This window comes from Dermacentor silvarum, chromosome 1, assembly GCF_013339745.2.
Source record: "Dermacentor silvarum isolate Dsil-2018 chromosome 1, BIME_Dsil_1.4, whole genome shotgun sequence".
NCBI lineage: Eukaryota > Metazoa > Arthropoda > Arachnida > Ixodida > Ixodidae > Dermacentor > Dermacentor silvarum.
Genome location: NC_051154.1, coordinates 157,192,308 through 157,215,167, shown reverse-complemented (window position 1 = coordinate 157,215,167; position 22,860 = coordinate 157,192,308). Strand labels below are relative to the sequence as shown.

Sequence of the window (22,860 nt, the reverse complement as noted above, 5' to 3'; positions counted from 1 at the left end):
CGAATGAATTATCGAATTCCAAACCACGCCAAAAGACCACCTCTGTGGCCTCCCTACCATGCCACGTTATGGTGGCTAGGGACTGTAGCCGTGGCTAGACGGCTAGGTCTAGTCAGTGTACTTCCCACTACAGCGCCCCTAAATTACATAGCTACAAAATCTTGCGGAGAGATGGCACCACAATCGTTGTGACACTGTGAAAAGAAAGAGAAGAAAAAGAGGAAAATAAGAAGAGCAAATAGAGCTTAATTCATGCAGTGAGAGATTTTTTTTAGTGTTTACTATTTGGTTGAAATCATCCAACGGTCTACCGAGGCCGATGTATTCCAGAACAAAGCATATTTCTTGAATGAGTCAGCGTGTTGCTTGCGGGGTGTCGAACCGGAACCGAACCCGAATTTTAGGTGCGAAGCACCTTATACGCCCTGGCTGTTGGCGTCTCTTGTCGTAGTCACGGTAAGCAAGCGGCTTGCTGCTCGCGCTCGGCACGTGCTCGTGCCTCTGCTCCCGCGTTCGTTGTCGTTGTCGTCGTCGTCTTCCACAGCCGGCTGCCTTGCCGCTCATCATTCCAGCGTAGAGTTTCACTTCTCTTCCGTCGTCTTAATGGGGAGGCCGCGTTTACGGGTTTATGAGCCATTGCTTAAGGCAGTATGAGCCCATTAGCGGCGCATCACGGCTTGCATCGCACCTCCCCAGGTTTCACGTTAGTGGAGCTGCATTTCGCTCAGTGGGTCATTTGACACTTACGCATAACATTTAATTCACCGCTCAAACCGAGCCTACGACTTAACTCGTGCTAACTGTAATAACAAAATAAAAGATGTCACAGTTTCGCACTAAGGGCGAAGCAATGAATGCGATAGCAACACAGCAATGTCATACGAAGTAAGGTGAGCGGCTTTGGTAGCAATATGAATTGTAGTAAACATGAGCTGATTAAGTAAGCAGGTGTGCTGCGGCGTAAGTAGACCGACATGAAGAGAGACTCGATGACCACCAGAAGGCGCGTGTGAAATGGTGGTGTTGATGAGAAGCGCTGCCCGTGGGCAGCGCGTGCGAAGGGCCACCCCTGTAGCGCTGCACTGCCGATCCGGGCAGCATTGCATGTGTAGCGTGCGTTGGAAAATGTGGCCCGACTATTACTAACTGTGGTGTGAGCGCGCACAAACAAACATGAATAGATCACACTGAATGACTGCCGACAACGACTGTCAAAACGCTGGCAGCAAGCGCATATACGCCGCTGCGGGCGAAGGTACGTGCGGTATATCGCTTCAACGGAAACTGAGCGGCGAATGCACAGCGCATAAAGGTCAGAGCCGTGTGGAGATAAGAGACGGTGCGAGCGAGCGACGAGCGCGGTTGTTGGCAGAGTAAAAGTGCGTCCCCCCCCCCCCCCCCCCCCGCTCCCTCCGGCGCTCGCTTCCCGCTTCCTTGCTTGCGCGTGGGAAGATTGAGTGCGTTCGCTCTCCGTGTCAGCGTGCGTCCCCGCACGCTTCCGCTCGGGCATACGGCGCGCGGCGAAGATTTTATCTATACGGAACCTCACGGCGACGGTGACGCCGACGGCAGAAATCCGGTGGAAGTGTCCATATAATTGCTATCGCAATAAAACTAAATCAGTAAGAAAGGCGTCCATAATGGTCAAATTGCTGAGGGAGTTAAGGAAAACAATGATGGTTTCGCTAATACTTCATGGTAAAAGACATCATAAAGCTTGTCCTAAAATAATTCTAGTGACGGCTTGGCCGCACGGCGAGCATTTTTTGCCCGGAACCGGAACCGAACCAAATTTTTTCCGCCATTTTGGAATTGAACCCGAAACGGAACGAATCGAAGGAACCGTTCCGTACCGGCTCCCGGAATGGTCATTTCGAGCACAGCAGTCTAGTAAAGAGAGACCTTTTATTTGCTCGAAGCATTGTTGAGAAAAACGGAAGCTGCCGAGAGATAGTGCGGTAGCATCCACGCTCTGGACATTCTGATAGAACCAGCATGACTCGTAATAAACAAGTTGATTTTTATCAATTTATCAGCCTCTTATGGCCACCGTTTGTAGCAAGAAATCGGCGCACACATGAAAAAGCCTACGCGGCTCGAATAAACACGCCGGCGCGCGCTGTAGAAGCCTCGAGAACGATAGAGAGAAATCGACTCGCGGCCAGCGGAGAGCTTGTAGCCTTTACAGTGTTAAGTGGATGCATCTCCAATTTTTCTCGCGGGTGGCGGCGCCGCGTCGGAGAGAGACGACTCGAACGTTCTGAAACTTATTTACGCGCCTGACCAATAGCGACGCGCGCTCCGGCGGGAGAGTGAGTACGCTGTTGTACACTGGATGCTATGCATGTGCGCCACTGCATTCGCGTGAAGTGAGGAACAGATGTGGCGCGCCCTATGAAAGGACGATTAGCGCTGTTGCCGGTGTTTCCCTAAAGTCGTTCCTTCCTACTAGCCGGCCTGTTAGCAGGTGGAAGGTGGGGAGCAGGGGCTCCGGAACCTTGGGGGGGGGGGGGGGGCAGTGGGGGTTGGCGCTCCACAGGTTTTAAACCAGTGGGGGCATGCCCCCACACTCAAGCTGTTCCGCCCCTCCTTCCCTCCCACCACCCGTGAGGCTAGCGAATCTTTTGAATAGTTAAAGGGTGCTCCCTTCCTTCAAGAAAGGAAACAAAATTGTCTGGAAGCATGCGACTTCTGAGAATTTTTTTGTCAGTGCTTTTTCTGCGTCGAGAGCGCTGCCTGTTTTAACGCGACAGCGTTAAGGGCACCGTGTCGCAAAAAATGCGGCGTCGGCGTCTATGTTGGCGTCCGTGGCGGCGAAATTCATCCCCAACCAGCCCCACCACGCAGGCCCTCCGCGCGGCGCAAGGTGTTAGCGAAAAAAAATTAAATTTTTGACCGTGAAATCCGTCAGAAAAATGGTAAGTACGACTTAATGACAACCTACAGACATGGTGGTGTTGGACTGTTATTTGAATGCACGAGAAAACATAATTCTGTTACGAGGGAACTCAAATACAAACCGCTTTACCTGCATTTCTACCATACCAACAGCGGCGCGCTCGGGTAGGCTACTTGCGAAAATCTTATCCAGATGGCGCTCGCATCGTCGACAGGTTAGGGAGCCTACATGCAAAAACAGCGCTTGCATGTTGGCTCCCTACGGCAGGTTAAATTGGGATTTGACCTGCCTAATGCGTTTTGGACACGCGCACGCGTCAGGGCAATAGCAAATAATAAAATAATAAAAAAAGGTTCTAGGGCCTCCACATTTGAATATAAGACGACTTATATTGCCCTTGGAAGAAATGTCTTCCCAGCAATGCATTTCTGTTCATAAGTGAAGCCGACTTTAAGGGGATCGGTGTAAGCTTGGTCTTTGGGCTTTCATACGTTCTATGTTGTAGTGAAGCTGACTTAAAGAAAAATGCGATGCGAACGGGCCCGATAACGCTATCGCGTTCAACTCTTAAAGACGAAGCTTAAGCGTCCTCCAATTTTTCGTCTGGTACAACATATCTTCCATCCTGAAGTGGTTCTCGAGGAGGGGAAGGCTGGCACTCTAGTCTGCAGCCCTTGCAGGAGCACGTCTCAGCGCCACGACGTTAGGATGCCTCTCGTTGTCTCCATTTTTCTTTGTCCCTATCCAAGCCCATGTAAGGCAAGAAGATAAGAAAGGTCGGTGCAAGCCTATTCACGATTTAAATAAGACTTCAGCCTTCATTTTTCTGCACTTTGCTTCGTCAGTGATCGTTGATATACATATGTACTGCGAGCGCTAACCGTGCAGTTCATCGTCGTCTTCATCTGTATTTACCCATCCTCATAATCATCATCATTGTTTGTCGGGTTGGTGTTCGCTGGCTGGCTCGCGCGGCAGCGTTGAAATACAAGGGCTCTGCCTACGACCGCATTGGGATTCGCTGTTTTTGGCTTGGCATGTCTACTAGTGTTGCCAAGTAGGTCGGTTCGTGTGCGTCATTCCAACACTAAAAACGTTTGACCTCTCTTCGTGACCTCTCTTCGTGGGATACCCAATTCGTGGGTATAGATTTTTTCGGACCGTTTACGCTTACACCCGCGGGTCACCGCTGGATTGTCACTGCCGTGGATCATCTCACTCTCTACGCTGGGACGGCAGCTTTTCCTTCTGGTGCTGCCTCTGAAGTCGCCGAGTTTGTCCTGCACGCCATTATCTCGCGCCACGGCGCGCCTCGTGTTCTGAGTGACCGTGGCGAGATATTTCTTTGGCATGTTCTTGCTGAAGTCCTGCAGGCCTCTAACACCATCCATAAGACCACTTCAGCGTATCATCTCCAAACTAATGGTCGTTCCGAGCGTTTCCATCGAACTCTGTCCGACATGATCTCCATGTATGTTAAAACACCCGGCCACAAAAACTGGGTACTATAGTTCCTTTCGTCACGTTTGCTTATAACACTGCCGTTCAACGCACAAGAAACTACAGCCCTTTTTCCCTCGTGTACGGCCGTGCACCGTCTTTTGTTTTGGACAGCACCTTTCTCTCTACGCCTTCCGTTCTATCCACATCTCTACAAGAGGAGTTCGACGCGCGCGTCGCCCACTGCCGTGAAATGGCGCGTGCCAACACAGCGACCACTCAGGATAAGAGGAAACTTTGTTGTGATGCGACGCGTCGTGTCGTTTCGTTTCGCCCAGGCGTCGAAGTGCACCTGTGGACACCTGTTCGAGTACCAGGCCTCTGTGAAAAATTTCTTCACAGGTATCTTGGCCCGTACACCGTGCTTGAAAGAACATCTGCCATAAATAATCGCGTCGCTCCTGTTAGCTCGGCTACCGACCGCCGTTGCCGCAGCCCCGAAATCGTTCACGTCTCTCGCCTGAAGCCGCATCTTCGGCGTTCATACCGTTTCTGACTCGCTGCCTTGCCGACCGCTTTCGTGAAGGGGAAAGTTAGTGTGAACGCTGACTGTGAAGTTCATCATTGTCTTCATCTGTATACACCCATCATCATAATCATCAGCATTGTTTGTCGGGTGGGTGCCCGCTGGCTGGCTCGCGCGGCTGCGTTGAAATACCAGGGCTCTGCCTTCGTACCGGGCGTGGTCTTCCAATATATATGGAAGACCACCCTGGTTGCTTCGTACCGGGCGTGGTCTTCGGTCTTCCAATATATATATATATATATATATATATATATATATATATTGGAAGACCACGCCCGGCACGAAGGCAGAGCCCTGGTATTTCAACGCAGCCGCGCGAGCCAGCCAGCGGGCACCCACCCGCTGGGTGGGTGGGTGCCCGGTTATATATATATATATATATATATATATATATATATATATAGGAAAATCAGAAGCACAACTTCGAGGTTATCTTAGGTTTATTACAGTTTATGTCACAGCTGTCCCCGATTCGTCGTCGGCGCGAAGTCGATCGACGGGGTAGACAAGCTGGTTGGTCGTTCCGTACGCAAGCGAGCACAGTGAAAAGAGCCAGAGTCGGGAGATATTTATCGCTAATAAATATACACAAATTAATAAAATAGAATAATAAAAAAAAGACACAAGACAGGCTAACACACCTGAACTTAATATACACAAGGATGAAGACAAATAACTACGAGCAATTAACAGTAGATATACAAATGAAACAATGCGAGGATCAAATACACAAGAATACACTTAACAGTTTTCACTAAAACAAAGTTCAAAAGAAAACAAATGGTGTCATACGCATTGCCGGGCAGCAGCAGCAAGTCCATAAACCGTGGAAGTCGGTGCACAAAGCTTTCCCGAAGAAGGCTGGCGGTCCGATCTTGTCGAGGTGGATGCGAATTGCTGAGCTGGGTTTCCCGGGAATCTAGATTTGACGTCTTCTCTCAAGCAGGTTGAGCTAACTTGAGGCGAACTACCGTGAGCTTCGTTGCAGACGCTGGTTTGACGTCTCGTACGTCAACAAGTTCCTCAGAGTTCCGACGTGGCCAGGCGGCCCAGGCGATACTGGACGGCTCTAGCCCCCCAACGGCTTCTCAGCAGCGCATAGGTTCAGCTTCTAGACTAATCAGCAGGGCCCAAAACCTGCGCTTAAATAGCCTCTCCTTTCCCTAGTTCCCTATGTAGGGAAACTGCCGCTATGTAGAGTTCTCCGAATTCACGGCTCCTAGCTCCCAACAGTCTTGGCCGCGTCCCTTTCACCATGGACGAAGAACCGTAGATTCTCCTCTCTCCCAATGTCAAGGGCCAAGGTCGAACCCGGCATACCACGCAGACGTACACGCACACTTCTGGGTCCGTAATCGGCGTTTCGCGTCTGGAATCGAGATGGCACCCCGAGCGGCCACAACGCTTTTGACGGCCGTAATTCGGCGTGTCGATGTCGAGTAAATTATACGCTGCACAGTCAGGAGCCCACGTTTTTGACGCTCGTAATTCGGCGTGTCGTTAATCAGCGTCCAAACCATTCGAAAGTATGCCGCTCCGTGACACAGCCCCCCACTTTCAGAATATTATCACATAATATTCACTTACACGAGTGGCATTTTCGAAAACAAGAAACAAGTAAAAGAAACAACAAAAAATGCACCGTTCCATGTATACATAACATTATACATCCAATAACATCCTGTATTATTAAAAAAAATGAACGGAACACCGCCGCACGTCCAGGCACACAGCACCAAAATTCTCCAATTCCACTGCAGAATGACCCCAAATAAATGGTACTGGAAATATCATGTGCAGCACAACGCCATGAACCGTCTGTTCGCACTCCACATCAGTTTTAATACACGTACTAGTGCGACTGAGAAAAACCTAAGATAACCGCGAAGTTGTGCTTCTGATTTTCCTAAATACGCTTGGCCCATTGAAAAATCCAGTTACTACTATATATATATATATATATATATATATATATATATATATATATATATATATATATATATATATATACACCATCCGGCCCAGGAACGGGTGCGGTCTCTATTCCTTTACAATGGCGCAGTCGACAACGAACTTGCCTTAAGGCTTTCCGGCCTTAAGTGTTTCCTCGCACGGTTTTTCGGCGTGCCGAGTACCTCCTTCTTAGGAACGCCGTTCACGCTTCCTCAGGTATGGAGCCCGCCACCCTAACACCGTCGGCAAAACCTGTTGCACCATCCGGGGTCGGCGTCCAAGCCTCCTCAGTGGTTCTAGGACAGGGATGTTTTGATCACCTCGTCGCCGAGCTGACTCAACAGCTCGAGGTTATGACGACCGCTTTCGCGTCTGTCAGCAGTTGCGTCCTGCCTGGGAACGCCGTGCACGCTTCCCTGCAGCCGGCGTTCGTGGAAATACCGACGTTTCGTGTCTTTCAAGAGGACGTCATCCTTTGGGGTCGCAACATCAATGCCTGGGTGACCGTCATGCCTGGCCAGACCACACAAGATGGCTGGTTGCAGCGAAACGACTTTGCGGTGACGCCAAGGCATAGGACAGCTACGCAGACAGCAAACAGGGTTCGTGGCCTGAATGGAGTGCAGCTCTAATAGCTGCTGTCGGCCCGCTTCCTCGTGCCTGCGGCGAGTCCGACGAGCGCGTGTATATATATATATATATATATATATATATATATATATATATATATATATATATATAGAACTGCACGAGGCGACATGAACCCCCAGACTTCGCCCCCACACATCAGATATACTTCCGGAGCCCCTGGTGGGGAGAATGTAATCCGTCTAGACGCCACCTGCCACATTTGACAGGTGGAGGCTGACGCTGACGCCGGACAGTTTTCGACTTCTAGCAGTGCTAATGCTCTCGCGTTAAAGCTAAAACGCCGTTGAAACTATAGGTACATGAAAAGCGTAATACGTGTGTGTGTGTGGCGATATTTAATGGTACCAAAAAAGATGGCGGACGGGCAGGCTCTCTGCTGCCCAGCGAAGATGCCTGCCCGCCAAAGAGGCTGATCGCTTGCCAGTAGGCTGCCTGCCTGCCTGCCTGCCTGCCTGCCTGCCTGCCAGCCAGAAGATTCAGGCGAGGATGCCTGATTTGGAGAACGGCCCGTCACCGGCCGACCAGAAGGGGGGGGGGGGGGGGGGCATCGGCGCCACCGGGGTGCTGCCTACTGGCCAGGAGGCTACATGCCTGCCTGCCAGAAGATTGCGGCGAGGATGCATTATTTGGAGATGAGGTGCCGCCCGTCGCAGGTCGGCGAGGGAAGTGGAGCACAAGACGGCACCGCGGCGGCTACGTAGCGCCATTGTTGTTGTTTTCCTCAACAAAATAACTGTGGGGTATGAAACTGCTGGTTTATGAGCGATAATAAAATTAATTTTAATTACACTAATGAACTAAAGAAAATTATTAAAAATAAACTTGCGGTCATAAAGAGTAATGCTTTCACATTCACACACGTAAGCAGCCTTAAGTGTCCCTGCGAACTATTTATTTCGCTTCAGTTAGTGTTGCAATCGTTCGCCTCCCATGGAAGACATTTTGCAGTGGATTGTACAGTTAAGTTGGCCAGGTCACAACATTTACAAAAAAAAAAAAAAAACTACATTATGAATTTGTTTTTATACCAACGTGACAGACAGACGAAAACGCTGCACTAAAAGAATAAAAAAAAAAAAAAACACTCCTGTAGTTTTTTCTCCGACCCCCGTTTGAACCCATTTGATTTGGTTCAAACCGGAACGGAATGGTGCTCGGGAACCGAACCCGAAAAAATGCCGGTTCGACACCCTGGTAGCTTGCAGGTCGATCTAGCCGTGCATGTTGCCACTTGTGCCGAAAGCGTTTTACAGCGAAGCTGTTATGGGCTAGGTTCCAGGAGATCGCGTCTGTGTACTCCGAAGTAGGCAACAATCTTTTGGCGTCCCGTTTTGTAGCGTCTCGTCCACTTGGTATATGCCAAAATTGGCATGGAAGGTTACGAATGTATGAATAACATGACTGATAGGTCATTAAATCAATAACATCACATGCTCGTCAGTTATATCACGATTAACGATAATAAAATCACGTGTGGCGCATACCCGCATTGGATATGCCGGTATGAGCCAGGGACAAGAAAGAAAGAGAGAAAGAAAGACAGAAGGATGGTAAGAAAGAAATAACGTGTGGCTCATACCACGTGATATGTGGATATGAGCCGCCGAGAGCAGGAGCGGGAAAGCCGGTGTCCTTGCTCTTTGACGAACATGCTGAAGACGGTCAATATAGTCAATAATGATAATATATAAATTCACTATAGCAATAATCATTACAGCAGACTCAACGTAGTCAAAGCTTCGCTGCTTCCATCATCATAGTAATGGAAGGGCTCTGAATTCTTTTTCTGAAGAGAAATGAAAGAAGTTTGGGATTGTGGGGAACCTGTGGGGAGGATTGGGGCTAGTGAATGCGAGCCACACACACCACACACACACACACACACACACACACACACACACACACACACACACACACCACACACACACACACACACCACACACACACACACACACACACACACACACACACACACACACACCACACACACACACACACACACACACACACACACACACACACACACACACACACACACACACACACACACACACACACACACACAACACACACACACACACACACACACACACACACACACACACACACACACACACACACACACACACACACACACACACACACACACACACACACACACACACACACACACACACACACACACACAACACACACACACACACACACACACACACACACACACACACACCACACACACACACACCACACACACACACACACACACACACACACACACACCACACACACACACACACAACACACACACACACACACACACACACACACACACACACACACCACACACACACACACACACACACAACACACACACACACACACACACACACACACACACACACACACACACACACACACACACACACACACACACACACACACACACACACACACACACACACACACACACACCACACACACACACCACACACGCACAGCACACACACACACACACACACACACACGCACGCACACACGCACGCACGCACGCACGCACACACACACACACACACACACACACACACACGCACACACACACACGCACACGCACACACACACACCACACACACCACCACACACGCACACCACGCACACACAGCACACACACACACACACACACACACACACACACACACACACACACACGCACACACGCGCACGCACGCACGCACACCGGGTGTCCCAGCGGCTAACACGGAACGAATAAGTTTCTGTTCTAATGAAAACAATTGTACGTTGTCAGCGAGCTCCTGAGGAAGCCTCCCGTATTTTTATGTGCTTATGAAGTAATGTGTATTAAGTAATAGTATATATATATCCTCAGCCAGGCCCGTAGCCAGGAATTTTTTCGTGGGGGGGGGGGGGGGGGCACTTGCTAAATGCCTTGACTATTGAGGAAAGCACCTATTTTTCAGTAATTATTCGCGGTAAAAATCGCAGTAGGCAAATTATATGTCTTTCTAAATACTATTTTATTAATACCTTTATATATTTAGGTTGCAGATGAATCTTCCTAATAGTATAATATTTTTATACGGACGATTCGTCTCAATAGATTTCATTAATAAAAATAAAACAGTTAGTCACAGCCAAAAATAAAAAGACGTTCGGCCGATGTACTCGGCGCCGTAGGCCATGGGCACGGAAAGATCTGCTCAGTCTTGCACATAGTGAGCAGCTGTTGACAAGTTTCTTTACACAGCGGGAGCTCTGCTGGAGAACACCGCCCCCCTGGCTAAGGTCCTGTCCTTAGCTGCGAAACCACCTTTGCCGAAAAAGAATGCACTGAGGTGCGGAGCGTGAGTCGGGAGGAGGAGGTAGCGTGTTTTTTGCGGTAAATAATGCATGCAAATTACAAAAAAATAAACTGCCGATGCGTTGAGCACAAAATTTTCCTGATTAAAATTTATTTAAAAGCGTTATAAATTCGGCACACATTATTTTTCTTTTTAGGGAAAATGAGCGTGTAAAGCCAGCAGCCCACTGAGCGTCGTTTCCGTGGCCCAGGTATGTGTGGGGGCAGGAGGACGGCATAGTTCAACGTATATTTCACTATGTGGCCGAAAGTGCCCGTGCCACTCGACGTACTTACTTGTGCTTACTAATTCAATTAGTAACCACAATTAATTTCCCCTATGTTGTCCTTGGTGTCACTGTCTGTTGGCTTCTTATGATATGATTAATAAAAATAGGGCCCCTTAGTTCCCTTTCTTCTCGTTCATTACATAACGAAGGCTTGAATCTGGCAACATTGACGCCTTCAGGTAGCATATGTGGGTTTTTTGACCGGTTGCCTTCACCCAAAAAGATCACGAACTCGTGACGCCTGTGGCTGAAAGGATGTTTCACATCCGCCGCCTAAGTTTGTGATTGGTGACACTGGCTAACGCTCCCAGAGTTAATTCTAGTGGTAAGGCATAAATACCCCAGAATGTGGATGGGAAAATGACGCCGCGGTAGCTCAATGGTGAGAGCATCGCACGCGCAATGAGAAGACGTGCGTTCGTTCCCCACCAGTTGTTTTTTCATCCATGTTCAGTGTCATTAATTTATCATTTCTTTCATTGAATACTTGGTAAGTACAAGTAATTTCCCCTATGTTGTACTTGGTGGCACTGTTTGCTGGCTTCTTATGATATATATATATATATATATATATATATATATATATATATATATACACTTTGCTAACAATTTTTCTATTTATCGCTTTATGGCGAAAGCACTTTTATCGACACTCTAGGCAAATTTTCGCTGTTGTCGTCGCCGTGATGTTCCGCAATAAATCCGAAAACCATATACATGAGTGACCCATACCCTGTGGGTGCGTTCAAAAGCACGTAACACTGAGCCGAAAAGGATGGCGGCTTGATGGGCATTATCTTCCCACGCGCTCAATATTCGGGTTAGTTGTAGGTCACGTAATCAAACGCGAATGGCTAGGAGAGCACGTGTCTTCTTCTCTAGCCCTGCCGTAGCTGTGAATGACTGTGCGCGGCTGACGCTTATGCGGCCCGCGTGCCATATCTCTTTGTTGGTAATCATTGGTGGGTGGGTGCAATGATAAAGGACTAGCAGGGATGGCTGCTAACTTCATGCGCGTTGTCTTCCTTGCCGGGCTGTCTTTCCGCGCCCCTAGTGTTGCAGAGTTAAGAGACAGAGGTCATTGCATTTGAGTCCGAGTATAAGCGCTGCTCAGCATGACTTCTAGACTTCTATTTAGTCTGATTTCGAGTGAATCCGGCTTCGCATCATTTCGGTTACTGAGTGAATTCTATACACAAGGTGTTTCAGCGAACACTTTAAAAAAATATAAAGGTGGCGTGTGGCAGATAGCACAATTCTAGTTCATGAGCTCGTCTACTCGAAGAGGCGGACATGAACAAAATAACCAATTAAGTTTCTAGCTAATTACCTTAAGGCCCATGTTGCAATTTACAAATTCTAGCCATGGAGTTCGGATCCACTTGGAACTAGTTCTCAGGCTGACACCAGTGTAGAGCTATTAATTCTCTAACTTTGCGGAGAAATGCATTGGCGTGCATTTCTTAACAAAACGTCGTTTTATGCATCGAAGCACAAAAGTGTGAATAGATATGTAAATTAGGGGGGTTTACGTGCCAAAAGCACTATCTGATTATGAGGCATGCCGTTGTGGAGGACTCTGGAATAATTTAGACCAGCTGGGGTTCTTTAACGTGCACCTAAATCTAAGTATACGGGTGTTCTAGCATTTCGCCCACATCGAAATGCAGCTGCCGTGGCCGTGATTTGATCCCGCGACCTCATGCTTAGCAGTCCAACACCATAGTCACTAAGCAGCCACGGCGGGTATGCACCAAAGTAACTGGAACGCCAATGTATTTCTCCGCAATGTTCGGCAATTAATATCTCGAAACTGGTGCCATCCTGAGAATTAGTTCCTAGTGCATCCGCCTCGCGAACTCCGCGGCTAGAATTTGTAAATTGCAACATGGGCCATAAGTTAATATGTTCAAAACCTAATTGGTTAATTTTTAATAATTAGTCGATTATGCATTTCAATTTTTTGCGCAAGTAATGTACGCCTCTTCGAGTAGACCAGCTCATGAACTAGAATTGTGCTATCTGGCACAGACAACCTTTAAAAATATTTTAAAAGTGTTTGCTGAAACACCCCGTATTTATGGCCTCTGCATGCAAGAGGCGATGTTTCCATCCATAATGTGTAAATGTTGTAAATAATTAGAAGACCGCTTTCTTTCTTTTTCTTTGTCGCCAGTCGTTAGCCCTGCCTACTGGAAAGAGAATCAATATTGAGACACATATATCTCACGTGCTTTTCACACGCAGTTGATAGAAGACTCTGCCGGAGGGGTCACTGAAGTCTGCAGGTTTTTTTCATGGTCAAGAAGGAGGAGGAGGTGAAACTTAATTTTCGTCAGATGTAGAGTTATTTGAATTACTGGGTTTCTTCTGCTAGGCGGCTCCCAGTCTGAAGTGTTATTAAGTTAGAGTTCCGCCCTAGGTTTGAGCCCGGGGCAGTCGCTCAATATATGTGTCAGGTCCGCTTTATAGGCGTCGCAGTTTTTGCATTTAGGTAAGAAGCAGCCCGGATATATTAGCGAATACTTGTAAGGGTTGGCAAATGAGCCAGTCTGCAACTGTCTCCAGGTCACCTATCTGTTGCAGTTTATCCAGTGATTTATGCGGAGGGGGGTATTTTTGTCTACCTTCGCGGTAGTCGATAGTAATTTCGTGGAAAGTCACCATGCGATCCCTCGCTGAACCCAGGTCGAGGCCTCTGTGATGAGTAGTGCGCGACACAATGCGGTGACTTTTGTGGTGCGCGACACGGTGCGGTGATGCGCGACGGTGATATTTGTGGTGTGCGACAAGGTGCGTTGCATTTCAAACAAGAAGCAGACGACAAGGAGAGCGCGCGCCGCTCTACCGCGCCGCGCCGAAAATGACGACGCCGAAGACCGTCCGGCGCGTGAACACGCGGCACAAGAAAAATACCAAAAGAAAGCGAATCCAATCACAAAGGAACACGGAGCCTCGAACAGCCAATGAGAAGTCGACGAATCGACCAGAGCAGCAGAAAAAGGAGCCGCGCTGGCAGTAGGGGGAGGAGTTCCAGAAGCGACACCAGGACAAGGTCGGCCACCGGATCGGGAGTTGAAGACGGCCGTCGGGTTCCGGACCCGAGCCACCAGGACTTCACCCGGCCGGGGCCTCCTGCCAACCCATTCCTGGGCGCCGCCACTCCATCCGTTCGAGAACTGCTGCCCGAGGCCGGCAAGCGTCTGCGCCCGTGGGCAGAACGAGAGCTGTCGGGCTACGGGCCCGAGCTCCACGACCAGCTGCCCGGCCAGGACGCCGCCGCCGTCAACCCCTGCTGCCAAGCCGCCTGCCTTCCCGGGCATCGCCACCCTGCCCGATTGTCAACTGCTGCTGCCCGAGGCCGGTGAGCGTCTGCGCCCGTGGGCAGAACCTGAGCTGTCGGGCTACGGGCCCGAGCTCTACGACCAGCTGCCCGGGCAGGACGCCGCCGCCGTCAACCCGTGCTGCCGAGCCGCCTGTCTTCTCCCACCGAGCCAGAGCTGCCACGCTCTGGTAGCCTGTACGACGTTCCGACAGCGACCTTTTGGTGAGACAAACAACGCTTCTATCGTCGTCTCCGCTTCGCCGCATCGAGACTCTAGTGCATACTCACACCCGCAGCCTGCCCGAACTTGCCCGACATCAGTAAGCGTTCTAGCCACACGTGTGTTGTATTATGAGTTCTTTTTGAGTGTTTATTTTATGGGTTTTTTTTCCTCGTTCTAGTTACATTAAACGTTTTGTGTGTGCGTTCCACAAACGGCTTTGTCCTCGATTGGGTTCTGGGAGGCTCCGCCTCAGAGAACCGCCAGAAAACATTAACACAAAAGAACCTGCTCATCACAAATTGGCGTCCGCGCGACAGGACAAAGCCGTTCGTTTGGATTTTATTGCTAATTCTCGGTTTAAAAACATGGGTAGCACGCGAGAGCTGTTAGCTTTAGCGGAACGCATGGGGCTTGAGGGAGCAGAGCTAAAAGCGTGGTTCGCCGAGCGGCAGGCGCGAGCGCGAGAAGAACGTGCTGTGGAGCGAGAAGCGAAAAGAGAACAGATTGAGCGCGAGGCACGTGTTTTACAGTTGCGTCTCAGGGTCGCGGAGGCTGAAAGGGCACGCTCACTGAGAGATTTGCGAGCTGGAGTCATATGCAAGCTCTATTGAGCAATCGTTTGACGCGGGCTCCAGACTAAGCAGCTCAACATCTTTGACTATTGATTTCCCCGAACACCGTCACGGGTGTTTGTTAGAAAAAGTTGTCGCAGTTTCACCTGAAAGGCGAAGCATCAATTGCGATAGCAAACTTGTAGAGAGCTATACGGAGTAATGATATTAGCTTTATCAGCTGTATAAATTTGGACATGCTGCAGCATCGGCAACACGCAGAACTGTTGTCGACGCCATCGGCGTTTTGCCCGCGTTCGCTCAAAATGCGTGCGGCGTTGGTGACTGTTGCCGGAGCCTCTGATATAAATAGGCACTGCGTGCCGCAGCTAAACGTCGCCTCCCTTCCCTGCCCCTCCCCCACGGCCTCTCGCTCGTCGGAAGAAGGCGCGTTTGCTCTACATACATGGTGATTGTGAAGGAGAACAGAGACGCCTACTTCTGCAGCCCTTAAGCGAGCACGGCGCAGAACGCGCGTTTGTTCTCCGCCGTGCGTTCACTCCCCGTGAAAGACGCGCCTCTCGCGCCCTTTCACTCGCACATACAGCGTTCGGCGCGCGGCGACGATTTCTTCTCCAAATGACGTCATACGGAACCTCACGGCGACGGCGACGCCGACGGCAGAAATCTGCTTTTGAGTGTCCATATAATTGCTATCGCAATAAAAGGCACTGAACAAGAGGGCAGCAGAGAAATAGGCAGGAAACGGACCAGTGTAGGTCCCGACGTGAACCTCAGGGACGCTGAGGATAGCTCAGGGCGCAGACAGCAGGCAGCTTCTCATGAAATCGAGGCACGCATGCGCACCTGTGCTAGAAAAAGCACCTTGGATAAAGAGGCAAAAATGCCGTCAGAAAGCCCGACAGGCTGGGCAACGGTGCGCATGGACTGTGACCTCGAAGAGGACAAAACCAGCAAGGAGGCACGCATGTGAACCAGTGCAACAAAAAGCACATCAAATGAAGAGGCATATAGACCTTTGGAAAGCCCGACGGACCGGGCAAAAGTTCGCTTTGCCCATGACCTCGAAGAGTGCGAGGCGAGCGAGGAAACGCTCCCCCACTCTTCCGGTGTGCCCCTTGCAATGGTGACAAGTGGCCTCGTCAGGTGCGAGGACCACCCAGATGAATCACCTCAAGAGAAGGTGAGCTTGCCTGTCTGTCTCCCTGAACACCCAATAGGTCAAAGTGCAATGAGCACAAGTACCGAGATATTTGGTAGAAAGAACATAAAAGATTCCAGAAAGCAAACGAGACACATAAGAGAAATGTCGCACGACATTTCAGCACCTACTGATAACGTGCTCAGAAAAAGGTGCGGAGTAGTATGCTTGGAAATAAGTTCAAGTCATGGTTGGTTTACGCTAGAAAATGCGCTGCGGATATGCCAGGAACTCATCCAAGAGAGTACAACTATGCATCTACACATTTTGTAATGAATAATGAGGAAGCAAATCACTCCTCATTAGCGTCAGCTGAAGTAGAAAGCATTTCCGCGGAGATGCCCGGAACGCGTTCTGCCGATAGGTCAGAACGACTATCTAGCTTGCCCGAACCAGTCCTTAAGGCATTCGAGTCTCAATGCATGCCGCTGCAGGGTGGTGAATTCAGTGTAAATGATAGTCTGGGCGAGCGTTTCGAATAAATTCAACACCTGAGTCAAGTCATTCAGAGGTCCTCGTATGTGCGTTTCCCAAGGTGCAACAAATCGGCTCCAGAGGTTTCATCTCGAACGAAGAAGAGACTCGCAGCTCGTCTCACCTGGGACGCAATTACCTAAGAAGCCGATTGAATAGCCGGTTGCCATATCAGGATTTGACCTTGGACAGAAACGTATTTGTTGGACAACTTAGTTATCAACTATAAGTGCTCTATTGACTAGTTTTTTGTGTCATGCTTTCTGCACCCCGTGAACATTGTTAGGGACATAGCTTTGACTAGGCGCAGAACATTTGCATAATAATTTTTATGATGTGTATGCTCAGCGAACTTTCCCGGCTGAACAGTGAACGCCCAATGAGTGTTGTGTTTTAAGCATATGGGTGAATTGTGCCGCGCACTAGCCACAGTTTTTCCTCTGGAAAAACTTTTCCTAAAAAGGGGCTCTTGTGATGAGTAGTGCGCGACACAATGCGGTGACTTTTGTGGTGCGCGACACGGTGCGGTGATGCGCGATGGTGATATTTGTGGTGTGCGACAAGGTGCGTTGCATTTCAAACAAGAAGCAGACGACAAGGAGAGCGCGCGCCGCTCTACCGCGCCGCGCCGAAAACGACGACGCCGAAGACCCTCCGGCGCGTGAACACGCGGCACAAGAAAAATACCAAAAGAAAGCGAATCCAATCACAAAGGAACACGGAGCCTCGAACAGCCAATGAGAAGTCGACGAATCGACCAGAGCAGCAGAAAAAGAAGCCGCGCTGGCAGTAGGGGGAGGAGTTCCAGAAGCGACACCAGGACAAGGTCGGCCACCGGATCGGGAGTTGAAGACGGCCGTCGGGTTCCGGACCCGAGCCTCCCCGGCCGGGGCCTCCTGCCAACCCATTCCTGGGCGCCGCCACTCCATCCGTTCGAGAACTGCTGCCCGAGGCCGGCAAGCGTCTGCGCCCGTGGGCAGAACGAGAGCTGTCGGGCTACGGGCCCGAGCTCCACGACCAGCTGCCCGGCCAGGACGCCGCCGCCGTCAACCCCTGCTGCCAAGCCGCCTGCCTTCCCGGGCATCGCCACCCTGCCCGATTGTCAACTGCTGCTGCCCGAGGCCGGTGAGCGTCTGCGCCCGTGGGCAGAACCTGAGCTGTCGGGCTACGGGCCCGAGCTCTACGACCAGCTGCCCGGCCAGGACGCCGCCGCCGTCAACCCGTGCTGCCAAGCCGCCTGTCTTCTCCCACCGAGCCAGAGCTGCCACGCTCTGGTAGCCTGTACGACGTTCCGACAGCGACCTTTTGGTGAGACAAACAACGCTTCTATCGTCGTCTCCGCTTCGCCGCATCGAGACTCTAGTGCATACTGACACCCGCAGCCTGCCCGAACTTGCCCGACATCAGTAAGCGTTCTAGCCACACGTGTGTTGTATTATGAGTTCTTTTTGAGTGTTTATTTTATGGGTTTTTTTCCCTCGTTCTAGTTACATTAAACGTTTTGTGTGTGCGTTCCACAAACGGCTTTGTCCTCGATTGGGTTCTGGGAGGCTCCGCCTCAGAGAACCGCCAGAAAACATTAACACAAAAGAACCTGCTCATCACAGCCTCCCACCGCCCGGCTGACAAAACCTCGGGCATAATTGTGGTTAGCCTCATTTCCTGGGTGCGAGGAATGTGCCGGGACCCAGATTATTTGAATATGGCGATCAGGTGGTGGATATTTGTTTAGAATTTTCATGGCCGGTTTGTGGATTTTGCCACTGGCAAAGTTTCTAACTGCGGTTTTGGAATATCTAAAAATGATTTCCGCGGTGGTGCCATTTATAGCCAAAGCTATAGCTGCCTCTTCTGCTTCCTCTGCATGCATGCAAGTAATTGTTGCTGCGGAGTGGGCCTGACCTTGATTGTTGACTATGCCTATAGAGAAGGCATCTCGACATCTCAGGGCCAAGAAAGTAGGCAAAGTAATTTGAAGTGAGGAGAACAGATATCAACATATTCGTTGTCAAGGCATAGGCTATTCATTTAGTTGGCGACCTCCTTCTCTTTAAAAAATGCAATAAATCTTGTCCTGTGTATATATTTAAATATATGCTATTTCTGCATGGTGTTCTCAGCGTAACAAAAATGTTGAAGTGAGGAAACACGGATGAGGTATATAGCTGCCGCTTGTGCTTCTAATACACTTGTCCTCCTAATGGCAGGATTTGCCGAACTAAAGCGAAAGTAGAAATTAATTGCAGTGCACGTCCGCGCCAACATTGCTGCTGTAAACTTTTAGCCACAAATAAAGTGAAAACGCCAAAGAATCCTCAAATCATATGTGGGTAACAGAACTCCGGTAATGACACTTTAGGGGCGGGGGGGGGGGGGGGGGGCCTCGGCCTTCCTGGGAAAACTCCGGAAGGGGCTCGTGCCCCCCCCCCCCCCCCCCCCCCCTTGTAGGCGCCTATGACACAGTTAGCGGTAAGACGTCATCAGAACCCCTGATTTCCTCCGGCGGCTGCAAGTCATCGTGAGTGACGACCCAGGGAAGTCAATGCGGGCATTGCAAAGGCGCTCCAAGTCGCAAAGTCGACTGTCAGGCTTGCTGTGCACGAGGACTTGAGGTAGCATTCCTATGGCATGAGGAGGGGGTAATTCATGTCCGATAAAACTCGGGAGAATCGTCTGCTCCGGTCGAAGCGATGGCTAAGCAAGCTGAAGAGACCTGAGGAGCCTCGCATGCTCTGTTTTTTTTTTTTTGTCAAATGAAAAGAACTTTGACCAAGACCAAAAAGTTAACCGCCGTAACAACAGGTGGCTTTGCGCAAGCGCTGATGAGGTGCCTACAGTGATGCACACAAAATTTCCGTCGTCTGTGATGGTGTTGGCCGTCGCCAGCAACGAGGGTGACGTCATGCCGCCACACTGGAGGCACGTGGAGGTGCTTACCACCGTTGTAAAGCCCTGGATAGAGACTGTTTCGAAAGGAAGACCTTATGTCTTTCAGCAAGATTCGCCCACACCGCCAACGTCACCACGTCACCACGGAGTAACTGGCTGACAACTTTTACGATCACGTCGCTCCCAACTTGTGGCCTCCTAGTTCTCCAGATTTAAATCCGATCGACTACTATATCTGGGGCGTCGTTGAGAGAGAGGCCAACAAACAGCCACATACTACAAAAGACTCGCTGAAGGCTGCCATAGCTGACTCAATGCCCCAACATATCTAAGGACCACCTGATCCGTACATGCATGCAGCCGTTTCCGGAGCCGAATTGAATAGGATATTGCTGCGGTTGGCGGATTCATTGAGTAATTGTGGAAGTAAACCGTAAGAAAGTATTTCCCAAAGTTAGGTGAAAATATGTCTATTTTTGCTGGCGATGTTCTCTGCCTGAAGCCAACATTGTAGTCTCAAATACCTCGTGCGCCCGGTTAATATATTCTCAGCTGCGAAAACGCCTTTGCCGAATAATAAAAAAAAAAGAAAAAAAAAACGAAGCCACTGAGTTGCGGAGCGTGATTGGGGAGGAGGCGGTAGCGTGTTTATTGCGATAAATACTACATGCAAAATACAAACACAATAAAATGCCGATACGTCGAGTACAAACTTTGCATGATTAAAATTTATTTAAAGGCTTTATGAATATGGCACACGACCTTTTTTAAAGGAAAACGCGGTAAAGCCAGCAGCCCACTGAGCGTCGTTTCCCTAGCCCAGGTATGTGTGGGGGCAGGAGAACGCCGCAGTTCAACGTATATTTCACTATGTGGCTGAAGCTGGCCGTGCCACTCGACGCGAGAAGCGCCATCGCAGAGAAGGCATATTAAAAAAAATACGCAGGATCTCCTCAGGGAGTTATTTGAATGATGCGTAAGCATTTCGTAGTAGCGACGTGGTGTTGAGTGCTCACTCTCCACACTGCTGGTAAGCCTAGCACTGCTCAGCGGCTGCGTTCGTCTTGGCGCCATTACGGTAAATGCGACAGCGCTGCGGGGACACGAACTGCTGCGGAAGGCAGCGCAACGTGAACTGATAAGGCAAGCAATTAAGCTACTGCATTTGTAGCGCCAGGTGCGCTGATGACGTTCTGATCAGAAGCCACGGCTGCTCCACTCTGGCTTACTACAGTTGTCTCTATAGTGCGTGCCTGATTGCACACGTCCCGTATAGTCACAGAGACGCGCTCGTGCCACTGGTCGCGCGTTCGTCGTCTTCTTTCACAGCTCGCGAACTTGAAAGCGATCGCCTTACGCGGAGGACGATGGACGCTCGGACAGTTTCTTGGTTGGGTTACGATAGAAATGCTTAAGCATTAAAAAAAAGAAGTTGCGTTTTGACTCATATAGTTGGTATGCGCCACAACCACTCAGGTCATCAACAACAACATGCAGGAGACAGGTAAGAAGAAAAATAAAAGCGATAGTATGGACCACTCAATTCCGCAAATGTTGATAACACCACAGTTTCACTACCGTGAACGGTTTAAAGAATTCAGAATGCATCCGCTAGCGACAATTCAGCTGTTTTGTATGACCGCCCGTTAGAGCGCTCGCAATACATGTGTCGATTTAGGGCGAACTGGAAAACCGGAAATGGAGCACCGGTGTGGGGGGTCGAGCCGGCAGCCGGACCGTGAGGGAAAAGCCGTCCAAGTGGCTACCCCAGTTACGGCGAATCTCAATCGCCGCCATAGGCTTGTGGGGACGTCAGGCGCTCTGCTGGATGACAATGGTCCACTTTATAGCTGAGCCAGTAGGTCTGCCACATCACGCTTGGCATATACGACAGACATGAACTTTATTTGGTCCTGAGGAACTACGTGAGGACCCCCTGTGGGAAGTCCGTAGTAGTCGCTGGCCGCGTCCACGTAGGGGCAGGAAGGCCGTGGTCCTCCGCCCTTTCGCAGGCCCTCTGGACAGCCTGGAGTTGAACTGAGAGTACGCCGCTTTTAAGGGCATTGTCCCAGTTAGTTTCTTTGTTGAACGGTGCGCTACGTAACGCAGGGCATTGCCAGAGCATGTGAGCCAATGTACAGAAATGCACACCATAATCTGGACAGTGTGGTTCTATATTTGGGGCGACGCGACTTAGCCCCTCGAAGGAAAGGACCCCGTTTGTAGCATTTTAAAAGTCGACGATTTGAGACCTGTTAAGCTTAGGATGCGGTTGTGGAAAACTCCTCCGCTCTAACGGGTAGTGAGAAACTATTTCGTGGAAAGTAAGTAATGGGTCGCTGTGCTTTCTATTTCGCGGAAAGTAAGTAATCGGTCACCGACTTTCGTGGAAGGAGTGTCAACCCCCTGTTTCCGGATTGCCTCGTCCTTGCTTCGAAGGTGCAACATTAGAGGCGGAGTTCAGTGAACAATACTACCTCTCTGATTAGCCGCATCAAGGTCATCTGATTCCCTAGTCGGGTCAACTAGGGAATACGGATGTTTTATAAGGAGACACCTTGCGTGCAGTGGTGTGTCTTGACGTGTTCTGATATGTGCTCAGACATGTAGTGAGCTGAGACTTTCAAAGTGCTCTCCCATGGAGTGGGCTTTCATATTTGGAGCCACTGTAAATATGTAGAATAAACCCTCTTTTTCTATTGCTCTTACTCCCGGACGTACTCATCCCTTTGGCTGAAGGGTCACCGGCTTAAACGCTACCCGAGTCCCAACAATAGACAGATAATGCCCGAAAGAGGAGGCACGCCCTTGACGCGCCCGAGAAAGGCGTGGCAAACGGCTCATGGCAAGTGTGCAGATAGACAGCGGGATAGTGACGGTATTGCTAAATTACGATAATACGTTCATAACAATACGCGGCACTGGCGCATTTTGTTGCGCAGTCTTCTTTGCTTGAAGCGCGGAAGCACTGTGCCGCGCAGGGTGCGCTCATGTTGTCATAC

The 22,860-nt window shown here is 49.9% G+C and overlaps 1 protein-coding gene across 1 annotated transcript in view; it reads right to left on the bottom strand.

Annotated features, from left to right (window-relative positions):
* Positions 1-129, bottom strand: part of LOC119431941 (uncharacterized) — a 117,954-nt gene extending 117,825 nt beyond the window's left edge. The window contains exon 1 of the mRNA XM_049656697.1: positions 1-129. The gene's annotated coding sequence lies outside the window, so the exon portion shown is untranslated.
* Positions 130-22,860: the final 22,731 nt, after the last annotated feature.